Raw genomic sequence first — 13,263 nt, 5'->3', positions numbered from 1 at the left:
GGACAGGCCATTTGAGACTGAGATGAGCAGGAATTTCTTTACTCAGAGGGTGAGAAATCTGTGGAATTCTTTATCCCCGAGGGCTGTGGAGCCTAAATCATTGAACATATTCAAGACATAAATCGATAGATTTCTAACTACTAACAAGATCAAGGGATATGGAGATAGCAGGGAAAAATGGCGTAGAGGTAGATGATCAGTCACGATCTGTTTGAATGTTGGAGCAGGCTCGATGGGCTGAATGGCCTAATGCCCCTATTTCCTATGATCCTATGAATCCCAATAATGTACATCAGACGTTAGACCAAGTTATGCATTACATAACAGTTCATAAATGCCACAGAGATTAAGACTGAAAGATACAGTATCAATTCCATTACTACAAAGTGAAGGACTTGGAGCTTGCAGACCAGCCCATGTAGAAGATTGAAAGTCATATTTTCATTCACAATCGTTTTCACAGAGCTGAATATTGAATACCAATCCACAACTGGAACAGGACTACCAAATAAAACCTACAACTGTAAAATACAGTTGATCCATATTTTAAATTAAACGCAAGGCAAACAAATATTGATACATGAAGAGAGCGGGGAACAGTGAAAGCGAAGTGGAGCGTAAAGAGCCCAGGAGAGAGAGGGAGCAAGAGTTCACTCGGAGAGCAGGGAACAGCGAGAGCAGGTGTCAAAAAAAGCAAAGGAAGACACAATTAATGGGAGAACACTGAATGGTGTAGAGGAAGTGAGTCACGTTGGAGTGAATGTCCACAGATCCCTGAAGTAGCAGTACAGGTAAATAAGCTGGTTCAGCAGGTATATGGAATCCTTTCCTTTATTAACTGAGGTATAGAATTTTAGGGTGACCTGGTATCCATGTCAATAAATCACTGACAGCTAACATGCAGGTGCAGCAAGCAATTAGGAAGGCTAATAGTATGGTAGGCTTTCTCGCAAGAGGATTTGAGTGCAGGAGTAGTGAATTCTTGCTTCAATTGTATCGAACCTTGGTTAGACTGCACTTGGAGTACTGTGTGCAGCTTTGCTCCCCTTACCTTCGGAAGGATATTATTGCCATAGATGGAGTGCAAAGAAGGTTCATCAGACTTGTTCCTGGGATGGTGGGACTGTCCTATGAAGAGAGACTGGGGAAACTGGGGCTGTATTCTCTAGAGTTTTGAAGAATGAGAGGTGATCTCATTGAAACCTACAAAATATTTAAAGGACAGTCAGGGTAGATGCAGCTAAGATGTTTCCCCTGGTTGGGGAGTCGAGAACCAGGGGACACAATTTCAAAATAAGGGGCAAGCCACTTAGTACAGAGATGAGGAGAAATGTTGTTACTCAGAGGGTTGTGAATCTTGGAATTCTCTAACCCAGAGGGCTGTGGAAGCTCAGTCATTGAGTATGTTTAAAGCAGAGATTGATAGATTTCTAAATACAAATGACATAAGGGAATATGAGGAAAGTGCGGTGAAAAGGGCATTGAAGTGGATGATCAGCCATGATCATATTGAATGGTGGGGTAGGCTCGATGGGCTGAATGGCCGACTCCTGCTCCTATGTTCCTATGTTTCTAACTCCACATTATCGATGAGACACAGCCTCAGGCTGACTTGTCGGGTGTTGTAAACAGATATCACTGCTTCTGATCTTCACCAGAACAGAGAGTGAGATGTAAAATTGATCATCAAACAGACTGTGAGAAAATACAACAGAATAAAACACACGGAGAGACACTGTGGAATAACAAATAGATTTGATTGGAATGTTGAATTATGATTGGAATGGATAAAACAGAAGATTAAATTGGGACAGAAAAGAGAAACTGATGGGAAGAAGGAAGAAAAGAAAGGATGGATCTGTTCACTTTTTTCAGTTTTTTCACTGGTCCATCAAAGGTGGATTAAAAAAAGATGCAAAAAGCAGAGAATTTCACCAAAAAGGGACATTAAAAGCTGCCGAAACCTTGGATGGAAGGATGCCCAAACAGATCACCTGTTTAACTGTCTCCTCACTGGGGGATTTCAATCAATGAGCAATATTATTCTCTACTTTTATTTTGTTAAATGAAACCACTACTGTCATTTGGAGTTAATATCCCTGTGTTCCAACTCCTGAATAATAAAATTGTGAGTTTCGCGATATTTTCTGGACACATTTCCTGCTGAAAGAACGAAGAACTCTTGTCTAATTTACACAATACTATGTACACACTCATCAAGCCTCCTAAACTAGCATCCTTGGTGCTGCTCTCTCTTCTCCCAAACCTCATCTCATGTGACTGTTGCATCATCACTCTGATTGTGGGAGGGGTTAATCCCACTGTCTTCAGCATTAACCCTTTACATCCTCATACTGCACTGTCTGTCCAAAAAAATCGGTGGAGGGAACTTGAATTATCAAAACAGCAACAGCTGCCAGTTGAAAATCAACTCAACCCATCAGAGAGAGACTGTCAGAGAACTTCCTGCATCCAGTCCTGATCCTGTCACATTAAGCAGCTGCTCACCCAGACCCCACTCTCATCACCACTGAACATTTTTACTGAGACACTTCAAATACTGTTTATAAAAGGCCGCAAAGATCAAAGTTCACACAGTTGTATGAAATACAACAAAGTTTAATATCTTCTCACCGTTTCTCGGTAACCACATGAGACATAGGTTTTCTTATTTGGTTCCTTTGATTTTTCTTGTTCCTGACTGACCAATATTCCAAACCTCAGATAAACCCTCCCACTTGCGTCATGTCCCAGACTCGCTTAAAAGCAACACATAATGACACAAACACTCTCCTTCAGTGAGATTAATATCAAGCTGTTTTCCAGGTTGAATGTCACTGTGAACAAATTTATGTCAAACAAGTTACATTTGATGGATCAGCACTGAAATTCTGTCCAAGGAGGAACAGCCATTCCAAACTGATATCCTTCACAAAGGCTGTTTTTTTAGGCGTTTGAAATTCATCATGTATTTTAAATTAAAGTTCACAAGACACAAATGTCAATGTTGATAATGAAACTTTTCAAGCATGCTGTGACTGCGAAACAAGGCTCTGCTGGGAGTTGAACCCAGGATCTCCTATTTACTAGACAGGCACTTTAACCAACTAAGCTACAGAGCCAGATCACAAATGCGTGTGCAATTGAAATCAGAGTAAGGCCTTGTAGATAGTGGGCAGGCTTTGGCGGGTCAAGAGCTGAGTTCGTCACGGCAGAGTTCCCAGCCTCTGACTCGCTCTTGTAGTTGTAGCTGTAGTTGTAATTGGAATAGGCAACCGTCCGTCTCGGAACGATGGGCTACACCCGGGGTGTGCGTCACTTCTGTATTAAACATCGTTTGTTGTGGCTGCAGAGGATGACTCGTGAGTGACGATCCCTTCCGCAGCTGGTACAGATGAATATCATTGGCCCGAGGTCGACTGATAATTTTTCCTTCCTCTGAGCTCTCTTTCCCACCATCTGGTCATTTCTTTTGTCCTCTGCTTTTCACATGGTCTTCCTGAATGCCTTTCTCCAGGAATTCCAGTCAGCAGGAAGTACTTCCCATGCATTGACTCCAATCCCAGTCAGCTTGAGATCTCGCTTTGCAGATGTCCTTGTGTCACAGACGTGGGTGACCTGTTGGTCTCGTGCTGATAGCAAGCTCACCAAAGAGCATGTCTTTGGCAAAGCAACCGTCATCCATTCAGCACACATAACCCAGTCAACAGAGTCACCGTTGACTGAAGAGGGCAAACATGCTGCAGATCCCTGCATGCCGGTGGACTTCCGCATTCGGCACTCTGTCCTGCCAGGATATGCCCAATATCCATCTGAGGCAACGGAGGTGGAAGCTGTTCAGCTGCTTTTCTTGACTTGCATAAGTTGTTGATGCTTCTCTACTATAAAGGAGGGTGCTGAGAACACAAGCCTGCTACACGCGGAGTTTTGTATTTTCGATCAGTTTGCTGTCGGTTCACACTAGTCTTCTTAACTTTGACATGCCGGCTGCAGCATTGGCAATCCTGGTGCTGATTGCAGTATCAAGGGACAGATTGCTGGTGATTGTTGATCGAAGGTATGTGAAGCCGTTGACAACCTCCAAAGTGAGGCTGTCGATGTTGAAGGAAGGTGGAGTCTCTACGTCCTGGCCCATAACTTTGATCTTCCTGATGCTGATCGTCAGTCCAAACTCCCTGCAGGTCAGGGAGAAGCGACATACAAGCTGCTGTTAATGAACTTCATTATGGGATGTCAGCACAGCGTCATCAGCAATCAGCAACTCACAGACCAAGAACTGATTCATTTTGGTCTTGGTGCACAGTCTTGCCAAGATGAACAGCTTGTCATCAGCTCTGGTATGCAGGTGGACACCCCCATCTGAGTCACAGAAAGTTTAAAATAGCAGCATGGAGAAGGATATGCCAATTGTAAAGGATGTGAGCTGTGAGGAGGTTACAAGGAGGCTTCCAGGGGACTTGGACAGGATAAGTGAATGAAATGACAGATGGAATATAATGTGAATAAGTGTGAAGTTATCCACTTTGGTAGAATAAACAGAAAGACAGAATATTTATTAAATGGTGAGAGGTTGGGAAGTGTTGATGTCCAAAGGGACCTGGGTGTCCTTGTTCATGAGACACTAAAAACTCGCATGCAGGTGCAGCAATCAATTAGGACGGCAAATGGTATGTTGGCCTCAACACGAGGGGTCATGAGTACAGGAATAAAGATGTCTTGCTGCAATTGTATAGAGCCTTGGTGAGATTGTGCTGGAGTATTGTGTACAGTTTTGGTTTCCTTATCTAAGGAAGGATATACTTGCCACAGAGGGAGTGCAACGGAGGGTCACCAGACTAATCCCTGGGACGGTGGGATTGTCTTATGAGGAAACTGGGCTTGTATTCCTTAAAGTTTCATTTAAAAGGCCATTTAAAACTGATATAGGGTGGAATTTCTTCACTCAGAGGGTGGTGAATCTTTGGAATTCTCTACCTCAGGGGTTTGTGAAAGTTCAATCATTGAGCATGTTCAGGACAGAAATTGATAGAAATCTTGATACTCATGACATCAAGGGATATGGGGATAGCGCGGGAAAGTGCTGTTGAGGTAGATGATCAGCAAGGATGTAATTAAATGACAGATCTGGCTCGACAGGTTAAACTGCCTCCTCCTACGTTCCGAAGAGAGTTTGCACCAAGACACAGCCCTGTTTTACCCCACTGCTGATCGTGAAAGTGTCTGATGTTGCTCCATTGTAACTGACGGAACTGTGCATGTTATCGTGGAAAGAAGTGATGACGCCCAAGAGTTCAGGAGGGCAGCCTAGTTTCCACAGCAGTTTGTAGAGTCTGTCTCTGCTAACAAGATCGAAGGCTGATGTCTTTAAAGACAATGTAGAGTGGTCTGTACTGTTCACAGTACTTCTCCTGTAACTGCCGAAGTGAGAAAATCATGTCGACTGTCGATCTACCAGCTCTGAAGCTGCACTGAGAATCAGGATGGATGTGTGATGCCAGGGTCTGCAATCTGGTCAGAGCAATGCGAGCAAAGACCTTCCCCACAATACTTAGCAAGGAGTTGCCTCGGTAATTGCTGCAGTCACTGCGATCGCCTTTATTGTTGCACAAGGTGACAATGTTTGCATCACGCATGTTTAGAGGTGCAGATCTCCACTTCCAACAGAGACACAGAAGTTCATGGAGATGCTGCAGCAGAGCTGCTTTTCCACTTTTGATGATTCCAGGTGGAATACCATCATTTCCCAGGGCTTTACCGCTGGCAAGACGGTCAATGGCGTTGTTGAGCTCTATGGTGGTGTCGCTGTCCAGCTACTCCATGACAGGGAAATCTGGAATGGTGCTGAGAGCTACTTCAATGAAAATGTTCTCCGTGATGTAGAGTTCAAGGTAATGCTCCACTCACCTTTCCATCTGCTTGTTAGGTTCAGTGATGATTGTCCCTGTCTTTGTCTTCAAAGGTGCTGATTTGGTTACTGCTGGGACCGTTGCTTTCATAATTTTTTTTTATTCATTCATGTGATGTGGTCATCACTGGCTAAGCCAGCATTTATTGCCCATCCCTCATTTCCCTTGAGAATGTGGTGGTGAGCTGCCTTCTTGAACCGCTGCAGTCTGTGTGAGGCAGGTACACCCACGGTGCTGTGAGGGAGGGAGCTCCAGGATTTTGACCCAGCGACAGTGAAGGAAAGGCGATATAGTTCCAAGTCACGTAGTGTGTGGCTTGGAGGGGAACTTGCAGGTGGTGGTGTTCCCATGAATTTGCTGCCCTGTCCTTCTAGTTGGCAGAGGTTGCGGGTATGGAAGGTGCTGTCTAAGGAACCTTGGTGTGTTGAATTCCTTCATATGTCCCTCTAGCATCCCCCAGATTCAGTGGCAGATTGTATGCTGTTGCAGAGTTTTAACCAGTATTGATTGGTGCAGTGCCGAGCAGTCTGCAGAGACTTGTTTCTGGCAGCTCTGAGAGCATCTAGAGTTTGTTTGCTGGGGACTTGTTTGTAGTTCATGAGGGCTCTCTTCTTAGTTGCAGTAACTGACTCCATTTCAGTAGTGTTTCTCTTTGAGGGATCCACTTTGAATTAGTCTAGTTTCTTGCAGAACAGCAATGTCCACATTGAGCCTTGTGAGTTCCTTGTCAATCACAGCTGTCTTGTGTGTGCTATCAACATGCAGAAGGTTGTCAGTAAGGCCAGGACACATGGTCCTCACATTCCAGCTTGTGATGCGAAGCACTGGTGTCTTCTTTGTTGCGTTTGTCTTGCCTGGTGCATAGATTAACAATCCGCCAGTTGAGAGATATCTCTCTAAGCTGCAAGCACCCATTGAAGCAAGCAGGTCGTGGCAGGACAGCACCTAACTGACTGGTGGCTGCACAGCTTGGAGTAGGTGGTAGTTGTCCAATGAGACGCGACGATCTCCCCCACTGTCAAAAGTAACCCCTGGTGCTCATACTCTACACCAATTGAGTGAGAGCTTATAATCGGCAACCGTTTCTTCCCATGTTTTGCTAATGTTTAACCATGAAGCTGGAGTGTTCTCTCCAGGGCACACGCCTGGGCAAATAGTATGGAGACACTGAGCATCAGGACCCCCTCTCAGCATTGCTAGTATTGTCCAAAGGAAAGGAAAAAAAACAATACTGTTTGGTACCAGCTCTGCTGCAGGAGTTGCTTGAAAACTACCTGATAAGTAACAGGTAACCGCTGACGGGACTCCACTCCGGATTTACTGTCCAGGTTTACTCCCTAAGCCTTCTTCTCTCTCAAGACACCCACAGGGAAGTGATACTTTTTGCCCATAGATGGGGCTCTGTTTCTTGGCATCAGGATGGAACTACACGCCAGTGGGCCTGCATGACATGCACAAGGATATCACACACTGCCCCATCCCTGGGACAGCTCATAGAGATACCCTGATGATAATACACCCCACAGGGAAATCGCAAACAACCCCCTCCCTCGGACAGCTCAGGGTCAGACACTGCAAACACTGCAACAACAGTGACATTACTGGATTAGTCCCTCCATTCTGAAAAAAAAGCATTCACCCTACTTTATGCTTTCCGTCTCTCAGCCAATTTTGTATCCACACTTCCACTGCCTCTTTAATCACATCTGCTCAAATTTTGTTAACAAGTCTGTTTTATGGTACTTTTTCAAACACAATTTTGAAGTGCAGACACACACCATCAACCTCACCACCCTGGTCAACTCTCTCTGAAACGTCATCAAATAAATTAATTAATTATTTAATTCATGCACAATCTTCTGTTAAACAATCTGTACTGGCTGTCATTTATTAGCCCATGTTCTACCAAGTGACAGTTAATTTTCTCCTGGATAATTGTCTCTAAAAGTTTCCCCACCACTGACATTAGACGAACTGGTCTGTAGTTCCTGGGTTTATCTCTCTTTTTAAACAGGGCTGTAAAATTAGCAATCCTTGCAGACTTATCTTTCAGTTCTGGAAACTCTATTGTGGACAATCACTTTGGGCATGACTTTAACCAATTAAAGCAACAGGATAATTGATTAATAAGTCCAGAACTTTTATTGAGAGTAAAGTAGTACTTAATAATTGGAAGTAAAATTATCTTGAACAAACTTGGGGAATATAACTTTACAGCTCCAGCAGGTGTGTGGACTGGTCGAGCTTGGTCTCAGAGTGTCACGGTCCTCTTTGTCCAGTCTAGATCCCTCATCAGGTGGAGAACTTGGTCGATGATCTGAGCCTTTACCCCTGAGATCTTCTCGTGTTCCTGCACACTGAAACCTTAGAAAATCCCTACTTTTAACCCCTGGATGGCCATCACACCACCTTGTAAAATAATAATTGGTCTGAGCTGTTGCTAGGTACATTTAATTAATGATGTCTTCCACTAACAGCCAACTATCCTCAGAATCTCAGACATGAGTACAATGGAGTGGTTTCACACTGTCTCCCAATCTGATCTGAATCAAGTTTCCTATTCATTAAATCGAGACTATTGAAAATGCTGGAAATACTCAGCAGGTCTGACAGCATCTGTGGAGAGAGAAACAGAGTTAACGTTTCAGATCTGAGACCTTTCATCAGAACTGGGCTGAAATTGTCTGAGGAACTGAGATTGTGGAATCAATTTCAGGGTCAAAAACATTGTACTCTGCAAGGATGGGAAGATGGTGATTATTAAGTATAGTGCAAGAATATAGATGCTTTTACATTATTTGAATCAACATTGATTTAAACTTTGTGCTCACGAAACCTAGCTTTTGATCAAAAGGACACTGATAACAATGGAAAAAGCAACACATGCATTTCACGACCACAGGACTTTGTAAAGCCTTTTACAGCCAATGAAGGAATTTCCAAGTGTAGTCACTGTACAGTACAATACAATACCCGACAATAAGGATATTTCACATTCGAGTCACGCAAGTCCCAGGCAATGACCTTCTGAAACAAGAGAGAACCTAACCCTCTCCCCTTGACATTCAACAGCATTACGATTGCTGAATCCCCCACTATCAACATCCTGGGGGCTTACCACTGACCAGAAACTGAACTGCAGTAGCCAAATAAATATCATGGCTACAAGAGCAGGTCAGACACTCGGAATCCTGCGGCGAGTAACTCACCTCCTGACTCCCCAAAGCCTGTCCCCTATCTACAAGGCACAAGTCAGGAGTGTGATGCAATACTCCCCATTGCCTGGATAGGGGCAGCTCCAACAACACTTAAGAAGCTCAACGTCAACCGGGACAAAGCAGCCCACTTGTTTGGCGCCTCATTCACTATATTCACTCTCTCCATCACCAACGCACAGCGTGTACCATCCACAAGATGCACTGCAGCAACGCAACAAGCCTCCTTACACAGCACCTTCCAAACCCGTGACTTCTATCAGGTAGAAGGACAAGGGCAGCAGATGCATGGGAACACCACCACCTGCAAGTTCCCCTCTGAGCCTCACACCATCCTGGAATTGGAACTATATCACCGTTCCTTCACTGTGGCTGGGTCAAAATCCTGGAACTCCCTTCCTAACAGCATGGACTGCAGTGGTTCAAGAAGGCAACTCACCACCACCTTCTCGAGGGAATTAGGGATGGGCAATAAATGCAATAAATAAAAATAAAATCAATAAAAAATGACAACATCCTGTAATCCACAAAAGTAGAAAATACATATGAAAATGAAAATAAAATATAGCACAGTCAGCATGGATTTCACAAAGAAAGTCTTGATTAACCTTAACTTTGAAGAATCAACAGCAAGAGTAATACAGCAGATGCAGAAGAGTTTAAGTTAATAAAGCCTCATCCTTTTATGTGCTTAAACCAACAAATTGTGGGTTAACAAACAAGCACACTAACTGACAGAGCTGGGTGTTGTGCTTTCTAGATTACCCTAAAGCAGGGTGTCAATGAGTTAAATCTTCAGGTTGCTGCAACCAGAATAGCCATTGTCCACGATCAGTTTTACTGTTACAAATAAAGGGTGGAACATTCATTGTGAATCTACAGAAACAGTCTGGTCCTGCACACTGCAGACATATCCACATCATCACCAACCAGCTCTCCTATAATTGATGCAGTTATTTGACTTTTCCCCATTAGCTCCATGGAATTAATTTTGAAAGATTTTAAATTCCAAGAAGTTTTGTTAATATTCATCCCTTGAGAAGAAATCATTCCCTGGCCACAGTGGAGAGAGCATTGAAAATAAAACAGTAGACTACCAGGTAACACAGTGAAAGCTCATCAGCTAATCTATAATTGTTTAGTTTTCTAATTTTTGCTCTTGCTATTCGGTTTTTCATCATTTTCAGCTCCTGACTGTGGACATTATTGTGATTACATGTGAAAAGATGCATTGTGTCTCAGCCCCGGTATATTGCCTCTTTCTCTGCACAGTGCTGTATGCACTCAGATACTGACAGTGTCTCTTCCTCCCTCAACTTTCCAGCCCTGACGGTGCAGAAAGCGCTGCTCAAAGTTACACATTCTGACTGTTTGCAGTTGATTAGTGAGAGATTATTAACGTATCCTCCTGCAGCGCTGCCTCAGTTAATAACAGCAGATCGAAGTCACATTTCAGATACAGAAACAGACGCATCAATTATTCACTCTTTCCCAGAGTGAGTGAGGCCGGGACAAGCAGCAACATTCCTGCCCCACACTCCACAATTACCCAGCACCAGCGGAAAGCAGTGAATACAGATTCAATCAGTGGGTTTATGTCCTTTACAGGGATGCAAGATTCCACGGCCCAGGACAAATATCCCCACACACCGAGAACAAGCTCAGGAAAACCCGGGGGAGTTAATATCCCAGTCACTGAGCATTCCAGTAACATTGAACACTTTCCTGAACTGAGTGAACCTTTCAAAGTACAAAAGTGATGACGAGGTCAAAAAGGTCTGAACAGTTGAGCTGACTGAGCGGTTTCAGCTTCTCTGTTCAGGTTGCAGCTTTCACTGGAGGCATGTGTTTAAATCCCACTTCTGACAACTTGATTTTCAGTTACTTTGCAGAGCTTCCTTGAAGGTTTGAGGCAGAGTAAATACTGAGGAAATGTTTCTAACTGCTGAACCGTCAGTAACCGAAGGTTATTGATTTAAGGTGACTCACAAAACCAGAAGGAACATGAGGAAAAATTCCTTTCTGCAACGTGTGGTTAGGATTTCAGTTATGTGGATAGATTGGAGAAGCTGGGTTTGTTCGCCTTAGAGAGGAGATTTGATAGAGGTGTTCACAATCATGAGGGGTCGTGACAGACCCGATAGAGAGAAACTGTTGGTAGAAGGATTGAGACGCAGGTAAAATCTGTGGCTCAGTTGGTCACACTCACCTCGAAATCACAAGCTTCTGGGTTCAGATTTCACAGCTCACACTCCAGTACAGCACTGAGGGTGTTGAAGGTCCTGCCTTTCAGGTGTGATGTGAAACCAAGACCTGGTCTGCATGTTTGGGTGAATGTAAAAGATCCCATGCTGCAATTTCAAACAAGTGAAGAGCAATTCTCCCTGGTGTTGTGATCAATATTTGTCCCTCAATCAGATCAGTTGGTCATTATCACATTGCTGTTTGTGGGTATTAGCTGCTGCATTTCTGACATTACAACAGTGATTACACTTCAAAAGTATTTCATTGTCGACAAAGTGCTTTGATACATCCAGTGGTCCTGAAAGGTGCTATATAAATGAAAGTCTGTTCTTTCTTTATCACAACACATCGCTGTGTAAAAAATGGTTCTTCATGTCATCTCGGGTTCTTCTGCCAATCACCTGATATCTGTGTCCTCTGCTTACTGACAGTTTTACCACTGGAAACAGTTTCTCCTTATTTAAACTATTGAAAACCTCCATGATTTTGAACAAAAGTGTCAAATCTCTTCTGAATTTTCTCTGCTGCAAGGAGAACAACCCCAGCTTCTCCAATCTCTCCACAAAACTGAAATCCCTCACCCTGCTACCATTGTGTTAAATCTCTTTTTTATTCTTTCCTGGGTTGTGGGCACTGCTGACACAATGTGACTCCTGTCAATGGAGCGGCCCGCTGACATCATCGGACTGTGCCAAGCTGTGCATAGGCACAGCTACATCTTGCCAGGATTAAGTAGCACATGCACAGGATGATGTCATGGCTCAGCACCAACATCATCGCATATCCGCCCATGGTCCATCTTCGTACATTCACGCTAAAGCATCATCGGGTATCCAGCCTCTCACTTAGCTGGAGGAAGCGGCTGAATGGGGGAATTTGAGGTTGCTCGCTCTCCACCTCGCTGCTCCCCAGGACTATTGTTCCCTGCACGCGCCAACCAGCTTTCCTGCCACTCGCTCCCAGCCCCCCAACCCCCACTCCAGCCATTAGCTCTAGGTCGTGCCATTTCCCTCCTCTTGGCCACTCGTTCTTCACTCCTACGTCACACTTTATGAGAGGCATAGATAGTGTAGATAGCCAGAGTCTGTTTCCCATGGTAGGGGTGACTAAAACTAGAGGGCATAGATTTAAGCTAAGAGGGAGGAGGTTGAAAGGGGGTCAAAGGGGTACATTTTTCACAGAAAGAATAGTGGGTATCTGGAATGAGCTGCCTGGTGGAGGCAGTAACAGTAGTCAAATTTAAGAGGCATCTGGACAGGTACTTGAAAGAGCAAGGCATGGAGGGATATGGAATTAATGCAGGCAGGTCGGATTAGTATGGATAGGCATTATAGTCGGCATGGACGCGGTGGGCCGAAGGGCCTGGTTCTATGCTGTATGCTCTATGACTCTCTGTGACTCCTGTTAATTGTTTCATTATCCACCACCATTCAGGGCTGGATGTGGCAGGACTGCAGAGCTTTGATCTGATCTGTTGATTGTGAGATTGCATGCTGCTTCCACGATATGACATGCAAGTAATCCTGTGTTGTAGCTCCACCAGGTTGACACCTCATTTTTAGGTCTGCTTGGTTCTGTTCCTGACATGCCCTCCTGCACACTTCATTGAACCACTATTGCTCCCTTGGCTTGATGGTAATGGTAGAGTGAGGGATATGCCAGGCCATGAGGTAACATAATGTGTTTAAATACAATTCTGCTGCTGCTGATGACCCACAGTGCCTCATGGGTGCCCAGTTTTGAGCTGCCAGATCTGTTCATTTCCTCCCTCAGATATAATTGGAAAAGAAATCCTGAAGAAATGCATGAACTAAATATAAAGGAGAGAGAAATAAATACTGACAAAATAGATGGCAGCATTTGGAAGGTAAAAATATTTCAGTTTTAATATTGATGAG

At 44.1% G+C, this 13,263-nt stretch overlaps 1 non-coding gene across 1 annotated transcript; it reads right to left on the bottom strand.

Annotated features, from left to right (window-relative positions):
- Positions 1 to 3,048: 3,048 nt before the first annotated feature.
- On the bottom strand, positions 3,049 to 3,122 carry trnat-agu (transfer RNA threonine (anticodon AGU)). Its single transcript has one exon. It is a non-coding gene; the product is annotated as a tRNA-Thr (tRNA).
- Between the last annotated feature and the right edge of the window lie 10,141 nt (positions 3,123 to 13,263).

The sequence above is a fragment of the Heterodontus francisci genome, unplaced genomic scaffold (genome assembly GCF_036365525.1).
Source record: "Heterodontus francisci isolate sHetFra1 unplaced genomic scaffold, sHetFra1.hap1 HAP1_SCAFFOLD_84, whole genome shotgun sequence".
NCBI lineage: Eukaryota > Metazoa > Chordata > Chondrichthyes > Heterodontiformes > Heterodontidae > Heterodontus > Heterodontus francisci.
This window is presented reverse-complemented; position numbering and strand designations above follow the sequence as displayed.